The sequence below is a fragment of the Pygocentrus nattereri genome, chromosome 27 (genome assembly GCF_015220715.1).
Source record: "Pygocentrus nattereri isolate fPygNat1 chromosome 27, fPygNat1.pri, whole genome shotgun sequence".
NCBI lineage: Eukaryota > Metazoa > Chordata > Actinopteri > Characiformes > Serrasalmidae > Pygocentrus > Pygocentrus nattereri.
Window position 1 is genome coordinate 7,169,625 of NC_051237.1, and position 12,339 is coordinate 7,181,963.

Consider the following 12,339-nt stretch of genomic DNA (forward strand, 5'->3'; position numbering starts at 1 on the left):
GCCTTCTTTCCTGCTCTGATCTGTCTGACACCTCCATCTTTTGTCTCCCCTCCTTTCTTCCTCCTCTGCTTCCTGTCTTTTCTTTACACATGCGTGCATCCCCATCTTCACAGGTTGAGGACGAGTTTGTTCCCCTGCCCACACGAGTGGCCCCACAGGCAGGAACGGGCTGCGTGGGTGGGCTGGAAGAGAAGAATGGAAAATTATTTTCATTTTTAACAGATTCTAATTATAGCGAAAAGAGATCGCTCCCTGATGATGAGGCAGGAAACAAACAAACTAATAAAAAAAATCTTGACGGGAAAACACACAAACATGTTCCTCGGAGACGACAACAGCAGCGTCTGTATCTGAAACTCTACCTGTTCTTACATGCTTCTGCTGTTCCTCTTGTTTTATTTTTTGTTTTTGTTTTTTTTTTTTTTCTGGGAAGAGCTTCCTGTGGAACTTTGGCATGGGAGAGGGGACGATTGTGACACTCAATTTTGTCACTTGCCAAAATAAAAAAGAGAGAGACAGCGAAAAATAACTTGGTGGGCTATTTTCATACTGGGCTTTCAGTAGCAAGGGGCCTGCTGGTGCTGTTTTTTTTTTCTCTCTGGATGAACAGGGATATGCGGAGAGCTTGCTATGAGTGGAATTAGTGAGAGGAACACCCTGGACAGTTGGAGCTCTGTTTCACTTTTTGACATTTTTTTTTTTTTTGACTCTCCATGGAGTGCATTTTGCCTGTTTTTTTTTTCCTTGCACATCGAAGCTGCGAAATTACATATAAACGCAGACTTTGTTCACATTACAGGGCCTCTCTGGTTGACAGTTTCACTATCAATTCCTCTGAAATTTTCACCTGAAGCCACAGAGCGTGAATTGAAGTAGAATGAGATTTTGAGGCTTATTAGAAGACAAGGGTTCTATCATTAGGGCCTCTCTCTGCTCGCTCCAGCCTGGAGCGTGGATTGTTCTCTCTGCAGCATTTCGCCACCCTGGCTGGCTGAGATTGGAAAGCCAGTACATGCCCCTGAGGAAAGCACTGGAAAAGAATATGAAAGGAAATGGGGAAGGTTATTTGTGTGTGTGGGGAGAGCTGGCAAGGCTGACTTTAGGCGATTTATCTTCTTTGAATTCTGTTAGTTTTCTGATGCTTTTTTTTTTCTTTTTTTGTGGGTCCTGCATTTACAGCAAGGAATGTAGTGCACATTCAGGACTTGGATGACATCTGCATTCCTCCGTGTGGGCCATCTGAGCGGCGCCGTCTCCCTCCCACCCCTCATTAGTCTGCAGTGGATGTCCTGAGTGCCGTTCACTGATATTTAAAAAGGCAGCCAGCAGTAATGGAGTGTTCTGGGTGCTCTGGCCTGCAGGCTTACAGAGATGGTGTTCAGAAGCACTATTCTTCAGCTGTGAATTCTCCGAGGGGTGTGGGGGGGGGGGTGCTGCTGATGTCTTCTGTTTTAATTACTTTACCTTTCTTCATAGAAAGGTTGTCAACAGAACACAAACAAAACAACAGCAAATGTTGAAAACATAAAAAATAGCATACAAAGCACGCCGTCTGACTCCTGGTCATAGCTCTAAGCCTTGCATTCTAGCAAGAGCGCAAGGTCAAGGCAAAGCTGAATGAAATGGTGCCGATTCGATCTTTGTGTTCGTTCTACTTCTATTTAAGATCAAAGCAAGAAAACGTGAAAGTGGTATGAAATGCAATTTGTCCTGGCATACTTATATTTTCCCCCTCATTTCAGTCACATGTGTATTCAAGGATAAAGTATGACCTGAAAAAGGCCAAATCTGAAAAAGAGCCGGGCAATTTATTGACACATTTTTCTACAGACTTTTTAAAATTTTAGTTGGTTTAGGCTAATAGGGACCTTTGCAGATGGCACAAGGCATATTCACAACACATCAGTCACTCCAGAATCATGGAGGTAGAGATGGCTTGTGATGGAAAGCTGTGTTTATGATTTTGTTTATCTCATGCTCATTTTATGTGATATTAAGGGCAGTGACTAAGAGATAAAAAGACTGAATATCAGTCTTACTGCGAGCTGCTTATTAAGAACAGAAAATAAAGGATAAAAGTCGGTAAAGTTATGATGGACTTTCAGAGGATAATTTATCAATCAGATAGATTACTAGTGGAGCTTATCTCTATGCCTAGTTTTACTTGCTCTTGTCCAGAAATGTGTGCATGTTGACCAGATTGTACTTGAGACCCATCTGAGCAACATATGTCCCACAAACAGTGTGCCTCCATTTTATTGTTATACTTTCATTAACCTCATCTAGTGTTCTCATATGAGAAGCCCTCAGTTATGTATATTTGCCTACAAAACATGAGCATAAATGCCAGACCGGCAGCGTTTTATTCGCTCTCTTTCTTTTTCTCATTGTTTAGTGGTCCAGCTTGGAAAATCAATCCAGCATGCTGTAGTCATTTAGAATACTCATGTGGTGGTTCCCCTTCTGTCACATGGATTTGCCTATTTTTGGCTTTGTGTAGCCTTCTTACTTCCAAGCCCTCAATTATCTAGTGCCTACTATCATTGGCGTGCATTTGCAAAGAGCGTTTAAAGTCCCTGACATTATTTGCTACAGTGAAGAGAAGAAAAAAAACAGCTTCTGAACGGAAGCACTGTATTGTTCCTTCAGTCTGTTTCACCTCTCTTCTGGTAATTGCTTTTACAATTTTATTACTTTTTAAATCTGTAGCTTATCTCAGCTACGTGAATATAATATTGCCCTGTGCTTGTTTCAATTGTGAGTTGATGGAAAAAGCAAAGATTGTATTTCCCCTGTGATTTCACAGGCAAAACGGTTGGCAGGCACATTATCTTAAACCTATTGGCATTCGCTTCACATTGCAGATTATGACGCTGTTCTTTTTTTTTCTTTTCTTCCTTTCCCTCAAATAATTTCATTTCCAATTGCTTTATCACAGTGGATGGCGTCTGCACTCACTTATACCCTATTTCCCACACATCATATGTCAGTTATGACTCTGTATCCCCAGCAATTTATTTCCTGTGGTAAAATGGAGACAATGTCTGATATAAATCCAGTGACCGTTTTACAGAAGCAAAGGGGCAAACGACGTATGACCTGAGCTATTGTTTTAGCGTTAGGACTTGAATTAAAATGATCCTAGGAAAACACTTTCAATCTATCATTTAGGGTTTTCTTACGGGAACTCCAGACAGAAGGGCTTTTTAGACGAGAGAGCGCTGAAATCCCTTCTTCTTTTTATCTCCTACTTTATGCTTGCTAAAAAGAAGCTAAGAATTCAGGCAACATCTAGTGTTTCTTGAGGTCTTGCCCATCCGTTGCACCACTGTTTTGGTAACTCTCAGTTGTTATCTGGCTCAGAGAAGGTTTGGTCTTTCCCCAGCTCCCTATTTACCATTGTAATACTGTACATTGGTGCATTTCAAAAAACAACTGTCAACTGCCAGGGGAGAATTTCAAAGCTACTGGTTCTTGCTCTGCTGTGTTTGGCTGAGAGTTAAGCCTTTGTGTTATTCTTAGCCCAGGAGAAAAACACATGACTGGAGAGAAAGAGAGAAAGAAAGGAAGAGCAAGCAAACAGAGCAGAGCTTTTCTGAAAACCTTTGAATTTGTTTACAATAGATTCATGTATTGACGAGGCTCCAGGCAATCTAATTTCATTAGAATCCTCCCAAAAAATAAACATCTGCTTTGCTGGACTTCATGTATGATGGCTATAATCATTAGTCTGTTCCTTCTTACTGATATCAGCCAGTGGTTTACAATATCTAGCATTATCATAGAACATCTATGGTACTTCTTTGCCAAAGTGGAAGGTATGTGCTGCCTTTATTGTATAGCTTTGATCTGTTAGATATAACATTTTAAAATGATATCCATTTTGGCGATATGAATGCTTTGAACGCATTATTGTTACTAGCAAACAACTTTCAATTATTGGTCTTTCAGCCTCTATGATGTCATTTAGCTCCTGTTCACTGTGCAGAGAGAGGTGATCAGGCCAGAGATCCTCATATTTTCCAGCTGCAATGAAAGCTGACTCTTTAGGCCCATCTTTATCACCTCATGCCAGGCTTCGTTGTCTCTCCTGGGGAGCTATAAAGGGCCTGATTACTCGGTATGGTCCAGTCATTGAGTTAAGGTGTCAGAATCCCAGCAGCTTCTGTTTTTCAAGCTGCTTGTGTTGGTGAAATATCTCTGTTAATGTTAATCTTGCTTTTTTGTATTAGTTGGAAGGAAATAACACCCCAACCCCCCCAACTTTTGCCGGTTCTATAGCTACATTTCAGGTGTGACTGAACTAGCATTGCACCGACATTGTTGTTTGTACACACTTCACTCATGAACGTCAGAGTCTCGAGCCTTATATGGATGAAGTAAGACAAGACGGGAAGTAGCATTCACATGGAAATGCCCATATTACATTGAATGTATCTCAGCTCTTTGAATTGCCTGTATAGTAGCTAAATATCTTTACCTTCATGTTTCCCACAGCTAAGCCTATTCACTGGTTTATACATGGAAGCAAATTAAATAACCACCTTAACTCTCAAAATGTCCCCAGAGAAGAGATGTTTATCCATATTATGAAATATATTTTGAATTGTACATAACCTATATTGATATAGTTTTTATCCCCAGAGTATGTAATCTGATGATTCCATTTAAAACCCTTGGACTAAATAATCAAATTCTATGTTGAAGCGTTCAGTATGCACTTTTTAGAATCCTGCTTTTCCTCCTGTTTTAACTGTTCCTTTTGAAAAAAAAGAACCCAAACAACCCATGCATTCCTCTCCTCTCAGCAAGAGAGAAGTGCCCAACCTTGAGTGACTTTTACAGGACTGCTCTGCCTAGCCAAAGCCTCAAGGAACACAGTCAGACTGCAGTTATATGCTCTTTGACCAAAAGGGTTTTTTTTTTTGTTGTTGTTGAAAAGCAAGTGTACAAAATGTGAGAGGACCTGAATGGACTGGCCGAGTGTGAAATACACAAGGAGAAAGAAAAACAAATGAACAAAAAAATAAACAAAACTTTTTGTACAGAGATATATTTTTTTGGAAATACATTTGTAATATAAAAAAGAGAAAATGGATTGACAGATCTGTAAATGTTTTTCATTATTGTAGTACAAATGCTAGTGGGGAATATAAAAAAAATCTATATATATACAAAGAGAAAATAGAAACAAAGCTTTTTTTGTAAATGTAAAAAAGATTGTATATACAAGTTTACATATTGTACATATGTAATACCCGACATGGCTTGTCTGCAGTATATAAAATGTATTTTATCCGTCTGTATATGATGCTTTGCATTGTGTTTAAGCTTATTCTACTTTCTTGAACTTGAAACCTATTTTGAAGTTTTTTGAATAAAAATTAAAAAATACTTTTTCTTTTTCTTTCTGTGTTGCACTGCAGATCTGATTTGAAGCTGTGAATTCATTTGAAGATTCCAAATGCAGAACTGTGCTTATTAGGGGATGAAAAGGATTGAAATGGAAGGATTTTTTGCTTTTCATTTGAAGCCACAATTAGTGCACTATGAAAAAGTCAAAGACTGACCTTCGTTTATTTCCAGTCTCAACACAGCCGTTAAGCACAAATTGTTCATTTTCATTTTCTCATCATTTTTTCAGCATCAGGAAAAAAGCAGAAAATGTATGTAACAGAAAATTTCCTTGAAGCTTAAATGACAAAATATTTTACATTTTTCAGTATTTAATGTGTCACATTTGCATTTATTACAGCTTCCATTCTTTTGAGAAAACTTGGTTTCAGTTTTTCATGGAAATCTGCAGGGATATTTTTCCACACCTTCAAAGTTCAGTCTTAGAAGTTGGTTGCATTTTCAGATACACATACAGTAATGTAGAGGTCTGTGGCCAGTTGCACCAGGTAAACAAAAAACAGAATCAGAATCCTTTATTGATCCCAGAAGGAAATTGCAGTTGTTACAGTTGCAACCATTTATGTAAAAGAGTAAACACTTTAATAATTTAAAACAAAGATAAAGAGAAACTTGCAATATGTACATGAGATTTAAGTTCTTATGAATACAGTAAAGTGGTGGTGACTGTGATAATAAATATTAAACATCTAGTATAAGCTTGTACAAATTAATGTACCTCTCAGTTATTGCACACAATTATTATTATTACACATATGAACAGCACAGTTAGGTATTTTTGCACAGATGATCCACACTTTGTGAATCACACACTGAGGGAGGAGTTATAGAGTTTGATGGCCACAGGTAAGAATGACTTCCTGTGGCGCTCTGTGGTGCATTTTGGTAGAATGAGCTCCTGTGTCTCATCACCGTGTCGTAGAGTTGGTGGGAGCCATTGTCCATAATGGCCTGCAGCTTAGACAGCGTCCTCCTCTCCGACACTGCCGTCACCGAGTCCAGCTCCACACCCACAACATCACCGGCCTTTACAGGAGAACCTGCAACTACAATAGTGTGTGTGTAAATTGTAAGTTATAACCTAAAGCTACGTTGAAACTATTTTACTTGGTGTAACTGGTTAAATTCTAATTGCTTGTAAACGTAGTGACAGTTTATGTTCAAACTAGGCTACAATTAAACTTCTGTTCAGTTGGTGCAACTGGCTGCTGGACTGGAGGTGGTCGGCCCATTGTTCTGAGAACACCAGTAGCTTCTTCATTTGATTTGCAAGCTTTTTTTTCCTCTCTATTTACCTTTCAGCTTCTTGACAGCTACACATCCTTTAGACCCGTAGTATTTTCTTCTCACAGTGGAAGGATGGACAGAAACACCTGTGGATTTTTCACATCTGAAACAAGAGTGGAGCTGGAAAGCTTTCAGTACTGTTTAACTGATGATGAAAGTTTAAAATAGTCTTGCACATATGTTAAGACTCCTATTTTCTCCATATCTTTTGATCATTTTTGAACTCCAGTTTTGGTTTGTTTTTCTCTTAATTTTCCTTTGACTTTCTCCTTGCTTATGCAAGCAGACCATCTTATATCTAATCTCCTCAGAAATATCACCTGACGAATGTGTACTTAATGGACATTTTTGACTGGAAATTAAGTAAATGAAGGGTGATCTCTGACATTTGGACAGCACAGTAGTGCATTATTGTTTGCATGTCACCTGTGGTTCTGATTAATTGTGACACTTAAACTTTGCAGAAGGTAAACCTCATTATGGGTCAGAATAGTTTTACTCCAATGCAAATAATAAGCTGTTGAATCGAGTTCTGTGTCATTAGCTTTGATTTCCAGTCAGCTATAGCACCTGGACAGATAGCATCACTGCAGTTGAATCAGATACAAAACAATAGTGAGAAAATATAAATATGAGACAAGGCTGGATCTGTTCCACAAGAAAATGTAGTACAAATAGAAACAGTATTACATGGTGGCTAGATTCATTAAGACTATCATTTATTTTACTGTTTAGAATGACGTCATATTAAGCTCAATATGTGCTGTGTATCCAAATGTTTGTAGACACTTTCTCATCTGAAATCGGGTACACTCTTAAAAAGGTGTTCTTTAGTTAAGAGAATGGTTTTCTGTAAAACCATGAGCTCTATATAGAACAACTTCAGCCTAATGGTTCGTGCATTGGTGAAGGTGCTTCAGATTGATGCAAAGTATGTGGTACATGGTTCAGTGTCTTTTGAAAAAGTTCTATATAGAACCAAAAAGGGTTCTTATATTGTTATAAGCTTGACATTCAAAAATGTTACCAATAGAAAAACACATTCTCCATCAATCAGAAGAACAATTTCACCATGCAGCATTTAAGCATTAAGTGGTTCTATATAGATCTCATGGTTGTAAATAGAACCGTTCCCGTTACCAAGGAACCCATGACGAACCATCTTTTTTATGAGTGAATTAGAGAGTTTGTCCCTCCTTTGCTGCAGTGAAAGACTTTCTCCAGATATTAGAACCTTGCATTCAGCCACAAGAGCATCAGTGAGGTCAGGTACTCATATTGGATGTTTATTTCTGGATCCAGTCATCCAACAGAAGATGGAATGATGCTCCATCACCGTATAGAACACTGTTGCACGGCTCCACAGGTTTATACCCCTCTAACCAGCGCTCAGCAGTGGGCATGGTGACCTTAGGCTCATGTTCAGCTACTCCAGAGCCTGCTATACCACTGTGTCTGCCCAATTTAAACGTCACCAAAATAAACTGTGTTACCAAATGATGCCAAGAAGATGTGCAGCTTAATGTAACTGGATTCACTAATCAGACTGAATGTCTTGATTCTTCTGGACATATATATACATGTGTGTGTGTGTGTGTGTGTGTGTGTGTGTGTGTGTAAAAGGAAAAGCTGTGGAGATACCCCAGGCTTGACTTTTTGTCTTGAAGATGTGTGGTGGAAGAAGCACAGGTATTTTCAGCTTTCACCTTCATTAGAAAACACCAGGAGCTAAAGGCTTTTCATAAAGAGAGTGGGGGTGGCATTTCATTATTTTAATAGGTGGTTTTTTTTCGTTACTGTACTGCTGTGCCTACATGAAGGAGCGTACTTTTATCTGAACTTTGAAAACAGCGCCAGCTAGCATGTTTAAAGGCTTTTGCAACATATGCCTGGATATCCTAGATGCATAATTAAAGGCCTGCATCGCCCAATGTTCCATTCACTTCCCACGCAGTCACTGACGAAGGCACAAAAGACTGTTAGAGAGAGTCTGCACAGCTTTGTGTGTGAGGTATTTTACAATTTTAGCATACTGACAAGGAGTCATTGTTTCTTGAGTCTAGGAATTGACTAGTGTAATGATCATGGTCTTAAATGCAAATGTGTCTAGCATAGATTAACATCCCATTACTAAATCAGTGGCCAGTGTAACAGCTTTTCATGTTACCACAGGTGTTTCCAGAAATGGCCTTTTGGCTCAAAGTGTGAAACCTTTTGTACTTGCAAAATGGACATTTTCTGCCCACATTATGTACACAAATTGTACATGAGCCTAGATGCATGATTTGTGGCATTGTGTGTGGAAAAACTTTGGTGTTTCTCTTCCTCATGCATATGCATTTTAAGGGGGAGCTGTGCAAAATATGAGAGGACCAGAAAAAAAATTGGTGGACATATTGGAGATGCATCTGATCACATATTCCTCCTGGTTTACTGAAGTTTGAGCAACTCATTATGGCTGTTTTGCATCAAATTTCTACAAGCTTTCAAAACTAGGCAAATTTGCATCAGCATCTGAAAAGACCTGTTTGTTGAGCGATTTCTTCTAACAATGGGAGCAGACACAGCAGTTAGATAGAGGAACAGACCTCTGAAGTTGTATGTCATTCTGTAGTCAGCCTCATACCTATTTTAGGAACTCTGGGTCTAAGCTGGTGTTCTGTATGGGTTCAGCTGAAAATGGGGTGCATGTGACAGGTTCTCAACATTTGGTTCCTGCGGAATGGAATAAGCACACGTCCCACACATTCACAGACACGCTTCAAAATAGAAAATGCAGAAGTAGATCGGAGTTCAACCTGAGGACAACGAGGAAATCAGATCAAGGATCAGGTTTGTGTGATGCTATGAGATAACAACATATGTTTCTTTGCTGTCTGCGCTAAGGAAACACTGAATACAGAGTATAAACCAACAAATCGGGAACTAGTAACTTCCCAATGCTTCCCTTGGAAATGTTCAATGGATACCATATTGGAGAGGCGAGACTTTCGATACATCAGGTCTTTGTTTTCTGGTCAGCAGTAGGGACTTTGCGAACCAATTACTATATATGGTACCTGTGGTACACGTTAGTGAAGGTTTAGAAAGCCACAGACAGCAGCTGATGGCAAACTGACCACATTTCTTGATTAGATGATTTGTATTGCCCACACTAGGTACTGTGGGGTTTTAATGATAACTTCAAATTGCTGCAAATTGAAGGTACCTTTAAATTCTATTGCCATATGTATTCTTCATAACTGAACAAGATCCTGTTTATTTTAGACTGGAGATAGAACATAAAATTGAGCAGTGTATCAATAATGCTACATACGTGTTACAAGTTGACACTTCTACACTCTGAACTTACATTACATGAAAGTCTACTATTACACACTATTGTATAACAACGCCAGTTGCTCACACTCTACTACTGCTGAAGCCTCTAAACTACCACATTTAACAAAGCTTGCTGGTTTGTGTGGGGGATTTTTGTGTGCTTGACAGACTTATAATGCCAACTCTTATTGTAACAATAGTTGTACTCTTTAACAACCTATTCAGATGTTCAGAGGAAAAATGTCAATATGGCAAAACGTTTTACACAATTTATTGTACAGCAATCACAAATATCCAAAACAGCATTCATTTCACAATACGAGTGTGATGCTGATTACAGAATAACAGTACAACTTCAGATCTCTGAACTTCAAAACATACTGAATGAATATTTACCTTTAGAATAACGCAGTCTGTGTTAATCTTTCCTACATTTTATGTTTTGTAAAATAACTCCTTTTTAGAACTTTTGGTGGGAACGAACTTCTTATATTTGCACTGCTGTCTCTGAGCTTTTATTTTCTGTCTCGATCTTGATGGATCTATTAGTTCTCTGCTACTTTGAAACCCTGCACCTCACGAGTGAGCAGTTAGTGGACAAGGCTGTGTGCAGCTTGCATGATAAACTGCCTTTAGTAAATCAAACATTCATTTCAGGCACATTTTGGCTGCATATTGTGTTCGCATCAGGGCACATTTGACACTGCACCTGCACTCACACATCTCCTTTCATCACTGCAGGTCCGCTGTACAAGAGAATGAAGGTGGAAATCCTTAAGGGTAGAGAAAAAAATCACGAACAAGAGATAATTGGGGATGAATTGCAGCCACATTGTTCATGAGTCGATGTACTTGCTTGGCCAGAGTGCCACAGATAACTTGACCTCAAGAACCTCCATTATTTCCACAGAATCCCTCACTGGGACTTGTGTTGGATCCTACAACTGTGCTAATGGGCTGCATTTTATCCCTCTAGGTCTAAGCAGTTAAACTCCTCCATTACAGATTTAACCCTAAAGACATTGGATTGTGTTGGAGCTGTGATTGAGAAAAAGCCAGATGACATTAAGGTTGAAGGGTCATGTCGTCTTGAGTGATAAAGGGAAAGAAGAAAGCTCCAACCTGCTGGTGATGAAACTTGCTTAACCTTTATAAGACTTCTTGCTAGTGAAGATCTATTTCTATCTATTTCTATTCCACTTTCAAGTGGACAATGTCATAAATATGGTCAGAGTTTGGGAGGTGTTTAACTTGTTCTTGGCACCATTTGCTAAATTGTCTGGTATTCAAATGTTATTAGTTAGGTCTCTAACCAGTCACTGTTGGCAAGGCACAGCCAAAGACACTCCAAATAAAAAATGAAGACTACAATTGTAAAGTGAGGCAAGCTGGTCCATGAAGCTGCCATTGTAAAACGTTATAATGGAAAAATAAATTTCATTTAAAACATTCTAATGTGATTACAGACCATGTTAATCCATTCAGAAGGCTTCTCACTCATGGGCTGTCTTGACTAAACTGAACAGTATGATGGACAACTTAATGAATACAACAGGATACCTAGGACTAAATGACAGTACTTTAAGTACTTTTTAAGAACTCTCTTTTGTGATCATTCATGGTTTGTTTTGCTGAGGCATAAATATAAAGTGACACACTGGCCAAACACCCTTAGTCATCCATCAGCACAGGAAAGAGCACAGAATACACAAATGAAACGAGACAAATGTTGCCTACCTACATAAACCGCCTCTAATAATAGCTTCATGCCTTCATCTCCGCTACTGGGGCACTAATTTAAGAATTCTGGATCTGTGATGAACCTGCCTTAAAGTGTGTTTTGCTCCCACAAAGTGAGGAGGATGATTCAAGAGGTAAAAACCTTCTCTAATGAAGAACGTTTCTAAATTTCTTGAGGTCACCGAACCTCCAAAATTACAAATAGTACCACATCACATCACTGGAGCTTGCAACCCACTTGTATGGTCTGATGAGATGAAAAAGAGAAAGGTTTGGTGTAAAAGTCATGTAGAAAAGAGCCCAGTGCCTACAATGGCACTGGCAAGAATGGTGGTGGATCTGCAGTGTTGTGAAGAAGTTTTAGTTGCAATAGATCTGGAAAGCGTGTTTGGATACAAGGTATCATGGACTCTTGAACCACCATCATATCATTATATTAGAGTCTGCCTGCTTCTATCAGAAAGCTATAGCTAGGTCATGGCTGGATCTTACAGGAGAACTGTGATCCAAAACATGTTTCCAAAAGCACACAGAAATGGGTGATTGACCACAGAAACAAGCTTTTGCAGTGGTCAT

The 12,339-nt window shown here is 39.0% G+C and overlaps 1 protein-coding gene across 1 annotated transcript in view; it reads left to right on the plus strand.

Moving 5' to 3' along the window:
* csmd2 (CUB and Sushi multiple domains 2) overlaps positions 1–5,352 on the plus strand; it is a 388,841-nt gene extending 383,489 nt beyond the window's left edge. The window contains exon 71 of the mRNA XM_017694219.2: positions 114–5,352. The gene's annotated coding sequence lies outside the window, so the exon portion shown is untranslated. The remainder of the gene's footprint in view (positions 1–113) is intronic.
* Positions 5,353–12,339: the final 6,987 nt, after the last annotated feature.